Source organism: Malus sylvestris, chromosome 8, assembly GCF_916048215.2.
Source record: "Malus sylvestris chromosome 8, drMalSylv7.2, whole genome shotgun sequence".
Lineage (NCBI taxonomy): Eukaryota > Viridiplantae > Streptophyta > Magnoliopsida > Rosales > Rosaceae > Malus > Malus sylvestris.
In genome coordinates, this window is record NC_062267.1 from 9,850,558 (window position 1) to 9,858,683 (window position 8,126).

Below are 8,126 nucleotides of genomic sequence, written 5' to 3' on the forward strand. Positions count from 1 at the left end.
AAAAACGAAACAATTGACAAAGTTGTGCAAAACCAGATCAAGAAAAAAAAGCATTGGAGGGAGTTATTACGAAGGTCGATTTCCATTGTGAAATATTTAGCTAAACAAACATTGGCTTTTCGTGGAAATAACGATACGCTTTATGAAGAAAGTAATGGAAATTTTATGGGTCTAGTTCAAATGATGGCTGAGTCTGATCCATTGATAAATAATCATCTTCAACGCTTCCAAAATAATGAGATTCGTTATCATTATCTTAGTCATACCATCCAGAATGAGTTGATATTGTTGATATCTTGTGAAATCAAAGATGCAATCATTCAAAAAGTCAAAGAAGCTAAATATTTTACCGTGATACTTGATTGTACTCCTGGTTTTAGCCACCAAGAACAGATGACGTTGATCATAAGATGTGTGGATATGAACAGTACTCCAGTAAAAGTAGAAGAATATTTTTTGCAATATCTAATTGTGAATAACACATCAGAAGAAGGATTGTTTGAAGAGTTGCAAAATGCATTAAAAGTTCTTGATATTGATGATGTAAGAGGGCAAAGTTATGATAATGGATCAAATATGAAAGGGAGACACCAAGGTGTACAAAAGAGGCTTTTGGATATAAATCCTAGGGCAATGTACACTCCATGTGGTTGCCATGGTCTTAACTTAACGCTTTTTGATATGGCAAACTCTTGTGGCAAAGCAAAAGATTTCTTTGGAACAGTACAACATATTTACAACTTGTTCGCAAATTCTACAAAATGATGGCTAACTTTGAAAGAAAATATAAAAGGACTGACTCTCAAATCATTGTCGGCCACACGATGGGAAAGCCATGTTGCAAGTGTTAAATAAATTCAATTCCAACCTCTACAAATAAAAAAAGCTTTACTCCAATTAGCAGAAAGTGACAATGACTTAGTAACAAGAAGTGCAGCTAAATCTTTGGCAACATACGACATTGGGAATTTTGATTTTTTATTGGGCATGACTATTTGGTATGAAATATTGGTTGCTGTTAATGAGGTTAGCAAAGATTTGCAATATAAAGACATGCTTATTGATGTTGCTATAGAACAAGTACAAGGATTGATTGCTTATTTTGAAAAGTATGGAGAAACTGGGTTTGTGAAGGCTATGATTAATGCTAAAAAACTTGCTATTGAAATGGAAATTGATCCCGTGTTTCCATAAAAGCGTAAAGTTCGTAGAAAAAGACATTTTGATGAGAATGAAGGTCCCAACCAACTGAACAATCAGCGGAGGAATCTTTTAGGGTTCATTACTTCTTGTATATAATAGATCAATCTATTGGTTCATTGAAGAGAAGGTTTGAAGAATATGAAGCGTATGATGATATATTTGGGTTTTTGTTCACTTCAGAACGGCTGAATTCGATAGACAATGATAAATTGAAAGATTGTTGTGATTGGCTTCAAAACTTTCTTAAGAAAGATGAGCTCTTTGATGTTGATGGGGAAGCATTATTAGTAGAGTTGAAGCTTTTACGAGAGCGTTTGCCAAAAGAAATAAAGACATCCATTGACATATTGAACTACTTGAAGAGCATGCGTTGTTTCCCGACTGCAAGCATTGCATACAAAATTTTGTTGACTATACCTATTACCGTTGCATCTGCAAAAAGGAGTTTTCTCAAAGTTAAAGTTATTAAAATCATACTTGCGGTCAACCATGTTGCAGGAAAGTTTAAATGGACTAGCTTTGATATCGATTGAAAGTGATTTTTTAGACAATATTGATTATAAAGGTTTAATTGATGATTTTGTAGCAAAGAATGCACAAAGAGCCATCTTTACTTTTTTAAGTTTTGTTTATTTGGTTTCCTTAGATGGAACTTATTGTTAGTTATTAGTACTATGGTTATTGTGTGGCTTTCCTTACACTTAATAATATTTAGAAACATATGGTTAGTTAGTTTTAAAGTTTATTTCGATATTGCTTTTTAACATCAATACGTTGTTCAATTTTTTTTATTTTTTAAGATGTCTTATAAGAAGGGCCCCTTTTATGAATTTTGCACAAGGCATCCGAAATCTCAAAGACGGCCCTGGGCAAGACCAGTTGTTCTCTATCTCCTTCGTTGTGTCTCCATCACAACCAAGCACTGGCATGAAAGAGTGATGAAGAGACCCGTCTGGTGCTACAAAAATATGGTAATGTTCTGCCATGGCGATCATCTTATAGCTAGGGTTTGCTGAGTAAACTTGGAGAACAAAATCAAAGTTGTAAACTTTGTGGTTCCTTAGATCTTCTAACGTAAACTTATATGTCTGGTTATGATGCTTAAATGTGGATGTAAGTTGGAGGCATGGTGCTTCTTCGGCATGGGTTGGCTTGGTGATCCGTGACTCGAGTCGTAGGTGTTTGGAGGTCAGAAGGATGGAGGTCCTGGCCTCTTCTGCTTCAATGGCGGAGTCCTTGGCAGTTTTGGAGGGGTGTCTTCTAGCGAAAGGTCTGAATTTCCCCTAGGTGGTGATTGAATCAGATTCAAAACTGGTTATTTTGTGTTTGCAAGATTGTTCTTCGAGTTGCACTTGGGAACTCTTCCCAATACAAGATCGTATTTGGTTGGTTGGGAAGGCTTTCCAAGCTTGCTCCTAGTCTTGGATTCCAAGATCAGCAAACTGTGCGGCGAACTTCATTGCGAAGAACTTCACTCCGGAGATGTGCAACTCTGTTTGGGCTTACAGGCCCCCCATCTTCTCTTGTTAGAATTTTAAATAAGGATGGTTTGCCTTGCCCTCCGAGTAGCTAGCTTCGGCTCTTGTTTTTTGGGGATGACGTGTTCGTTAGCTATGGCAGCATCTATTGTAATCCCGGGCCTTTGCTCTGTCATTAGTTCCTTTGCGGCTTTCTTTGTTCTTGGTTGGCCTCTCTGCCTTGATATTGTATCCTTGGTTCAAAAAAAAAAGAAAAAAAGATGCACTGGTAAATCTTCAGTATCAAAATAAAGCCGTCCATCAAGATTTCTATTCCTAATAATGATTTCAATTATATATATGTCCAATACGTCTAGAAACTCCCTCCGCCACCATCCTCAACTAGCTAGCTATGTTTAGATTTCTCCCATCTTCAAGGGGTGCTCACAAAATTGAAATCAATTGTGGCGGTGGCCATGTTTGTCGCAATGGTTTTCATTGTTAAAATTATATATTGATGACACAAATTGCAGATATAAAGAATGGAGGACTTAGCGATCGTCATGCCTCTTCAGTCTTGACCATTGACAGAAAAATTTTACACTGTCTTTGGTATGTAATTGGGCTTTAATGGCAGAAGCCGATTTGTTTTAATTGTACATGTGTCAAATTTCTGGTGGATCAGTACCACCACTCAATATCGCACTTTAGCACCACATTTGCAACACATTATCACTCAAGACATTTGTAGACATTTTGGAAATTTCCACATTAGCACTTTAGCACCACATTAGCACCACGTTGTCACATAAACACTGCAAGTTGGTGCTACGGTACCCAACATGATATTCTTCGGATCATTTTGGCGATGATTTTGGGGATCCGTAAATCATGTCCGTTCATCGTACATCGTGCGGTTAATTTTTGTTAGGTACTGTTTCTATTTAATTTTAAATAAAAATATTTAAAATGATTTTTGACCACACGATATATGATGAACATATATAATTCACGGATCCCTGAGATCCTCACAAAGAGGAACCGACGAGGATCCGGATTCCTACGATACCACCTAATAATTTCTGGAGAAAGGACCACCTAATAATTTCTGGAGAACGGACGGAAAAAGAGGATCCTTTTCCTAGGGATCTTGTGATCTTACTCGTTCATCATACATCGTTCGGTCAGTTTTTGTTACGTACTATTCATATTTAATTTTCAATTTTCAATTTTAAAACGATTTTTGACCGCATGATATACGATGAACATGTGAGATCATGGGATCCCTAGGATCCCTAAGAAAAGGATCCGGCAAGGATCTGGAACACTTCTTAATTTCTAGAGAAGGGGACATGTGAGTTAGGTTGTACATATCACTATCAGAAAAATTGTTTACTTCATAACTTCTTCCACCAATTTCACGTGGTATATATAGTTCCTTTCCCCACAAATGTAGTAAGAGCACTTCCAGTGGAATCTCTAAATAAAGACAACCATTGTATAAAATAAGTATAAAACAAATAAATGGACAAAATGTATCTCTAATGGATTAGAAAGTGAGTCCCTAAAGTACAGGGACTCACCGGATTCACAGTGTATGTCCTCACATATAGGGACTATATAAATACAACCTTGAGTGGAAAACGAGACCCACAATCTTGATTGAAGCTTTTAATGCTTTAAAAAAAGTTAGCATAAACAAAAAAAATGTACACCTTGAGTGGAAAACAAAACCCACAATCTTGATTGAAGATTTTAATGTTTTTAATGCTTTTAATTAATAAAAATTTTGACATAAACAAAAAATTTGCATCTAATCAAATTATCACATAAAATCATAAAAACTTCAAATTTAGGGATTCTATTATAAAAACTCTACCATTAGAGGCAATATTATTTTAGAGACACAAAGATTCCCTTTAAGTCCTTAAATGAGTACTCAAAAGTAGTGGTGGGAGTTCCTAAATGGGGACTTCCATCGGAGCTCTAAGATAAAGACTTTTTCGATTAAAGAAATCCTGAATAATGTTTGAATATTGTATATGTACATTAAAAATATCCCAACTTTGAAAGATTCTACAGGCTAAGATCATCTCCAACCATTGGGTTTAAAACCTAAATTTTTTAACTAGAAGCAGCTTTCTGCTCCAACCCTTTTGGGTTAAATTTTTAGCCCGAAATTATTAAATTAGCATAAATTTTGTTCTTAAAGTAACTTTAAAAAAAAAATACACAAGTACGTAGACTATCCTAATTTAGTTTTATGAATATTTTAAATCAAAAGATTTAGATTCTGATAAATATTAAAAAAATCACTAAACCGACACCATGAAATTGGTGGAACACTATGAAAGAAAATGAAATACATGAAAGAATTTATTTATTTTTATTATTTTAGCTGTTTGATGTAAATTTAGACCGTTAGATGTTTTTTTACCATAGGATATGATCATATTAGATTTTAACCGTTGGATTTAATGAATTTATAAATATAAAGCTAAAAAAAATGCACATGTATGATAGACCAGCCCACTAACCGAAGGGGAATTCTGGCCTAAATTTGCTCCAAAAATGAGTTTTGGGTTAAAACTCATATTTGGCCCCAATGTTGGAGCAAGTTGGGATAGGTTTAGAATCTAAAATTTGAGTTTTACTCCAACGGTTGAAGTGGGTCTAATACGATCTCTGATTGCTATAAAAAATAAACAGGTGTGCTATCCACACACCCCTTTTTACTTCATACACACCCTCTTAATTTGCGGCCGTCGGATCGACTGAATTAAAGAAGATCAAAGGGAAAAAACTAACAAAGGGTGTGTGAGAAGTAAAAAGGTTCACACACCCCAAAATAAAATGGGGGTAGTAACATTCATTTCATTGTAACCTTTGAACTTCCCCTTCTTTCTAGTTTTAGAAAATCCCAATTCCATCTGCTCTCTCACTCTCCAATGGCGCGTTTGGTTAAGAATCATGTAGAGCCTCAACATGCCAAAATCCTAGCCATTGGCACTGCAAATCCACCCAATGTCTACTACCAAAAAGACTATCCCGATATCTTGTTCAGAGTCACCAAAAAGGAGCACATAACGGATTTGAAGGAGAAATTTGATCGTATATGTAATTGTAACTTTTGCAAGTACGACTCGGGATATATAATGCATATGCGTGAAATTACCATATACTTATACATAGTAACGAAACATATCATGCATAAAATTGTCTTACAGTAGTATTAAGGATTTTAACCTCTCTATGGGTTATAATTGATCTTGCGTTGTATACTCTAATTTTATCACGTTTTATGAGGTCAAGTGAAACACGTTTTGATGCAATGGCCACACAAATGTATATCCATGTCAAAATATATGTTGTTATTAACACTAAAAAATAGTCATTAATTTTTATACATGTAAATCTTGTCCACACGCGTCATCTCAAGCATAAAAGAGCTTGGAAACGTTGATGAGGCTTTCAAGTCACTCCACTTTGTACATGCATCTTACTTTAGTCCATAAAATTATGTTAGTTAAGATCTCAAATAAAGTGGTTTGGAGTATAGGGTTCGCGTTATATAAAATTTTATGCCAACCTTTGCCAATGTTTTGTGAAATGAATACATATCAAATCCTTACTTTAATATTGTTCACTTCAGATTAAAAAAAGTATTGAAATCACCTTAATAGTCTTAATTTACTGATAAACTGGTGAGAAGTCAAGAATAAAAAAGTGTTACTTGTACCTAACGGAAGAGTTGCTAAAGGCTAACCCAAATATATATACATATATGGAGCTCCATCACTTGATGTAAGCCAAGACATGTTGAACGCTGAGGTCCCAAAGCTAGGGCAACAAGCAGCATTGAAAGCCATCAAAGAGTGGGGCCAACCCATCTCAAAGATCACCTATCTCATCTTTCGCACAGCTTCTTGCGTTCATCATATATTATGCGGTCAGTTTTCGTTAGGTACTATTTGTGTTTAATTTTAAATAATAAAATTCAAATTATTTCTGATTGTACGATATACGATGAACAACTAAGATGTGAGGATCCCTAGGATCCCCACCATTTGGATCCAAATGGGATCTTCATCCATCTATCACCAGAACTATGATTTATGTAGCTGGCTACTATGCTGGTGCGACTGTCCTACGCCTGGCCAAAGACTTTGCAAAGAACAATGAGGGTGCACGTGTCTTTGTGGTGTGTGCCGAGATCTTCACCTTGTATTTCCACGAACTCACGGATACCCACGTAGACATTTTGGTTGGCCAAGCTCTTTTTGCTAATGGAGCATCAGCTATTATAGTTGGGGCTAATCCAGATCCTGAAACTGAGAGTTCATTGTTTGAAATCATGGCATGCAGGCAAACGATCGTTCCCAATTCAGAGCATGGTGTGGTGGTCCACATTCGTGAAATAGGGTATGAGTATTATTTATCAGAAGAAGTCCCAAAACTTGTTGGTGGAAATGTTGCGATTATGTGACTAAAACTTTTGAAGAAGTTGATGGGAAGAATAGGGACTGGAACTTCTTGTTTTTCAGTGAGCACCTAGGTGGGCGAGCCATTGTAGACCAGGTAGAAGAGCAGTTGAGTTTGAAGGAAATGAAGCTTAGGGCAATAAGGCATGTGTAAAGTGAGTATGGCAACATGGGAGCTCCATTTGTGCTCTTTATTTTGGATGAGATGAGAAACAAGTTTATCAAGGAAGGTAAAGCCACAACTGCTAAAGGTTTGGAATGGGGGATCGTGATCAATGTTGGACCAGGATTCACTATCGAGACAATTGTGTTACACATTGAATCTATTACAGGAAAAAACTTGGGTTAAAAGGTGTATGAATGCACCGGTTGTGTATTTCACTGATGCGAGAGACTATGACACAACCGGTGTATACACCAGATGCGACTAAGTTTTCTCATATTCCTACTTATCAGATGATCATATGCATCGAAAGAGGATCATCTTCGGATCCATTTTGTGGGGATCTAGGGATCCTCACATTCTAGCCGTTCATCGTATATCGTGCGGCCAATTTTCATCAGGTACTGTTGACCCTAAAAACTACCAAGCCTACATGGCGCATAGCCCGAGTACTACGGTTGTATGCAAGCCCGCTAACTTAGTGGCGGAGCTCGGCCGGGGAGTAAAATGTGTTAATGTCGCATTGGGTACGCTGCTGACTTCTGAATCTCACAACTGCGGCCGAGGAAGGAACACGCCTTGGCCTTCAGGTTCTAGAGCCTGAAGACCAGGCTACTAGTTTTGCGAAGTTACAAATCATCGGCGCCGGATTCGGTCACAGTGATCATATTCGTTAAAGTATAAGCACGCCAAATCGACACCAAAGTATAGGGGCACAGATACTCAAAAAAGATATATGTCTTGATGGTAAATGTGGTTCGATCGTCAGAATGTCGAACTCTAAAGCCTACTTATGAGTATCCAATCATAAAACAGCTCAGC

At 36.8% G+C, this 8,126-nt stretch overlaps 1 pseudogene; it reads left to right on the forward strand.

Moving 5' to 3' along the window:
• Positions 1–5,608: 5,608 nt before the first annotated feature.
• LOC126631723 (3,5-dihydroxybiphenyl synthase-like) lies at positions 5,609–7,526 on the forward strand (annotated as a pseudogene).
• The last annotated feature ends 600 nt before the right edge of the window (positions 7,527–8,126 follow it).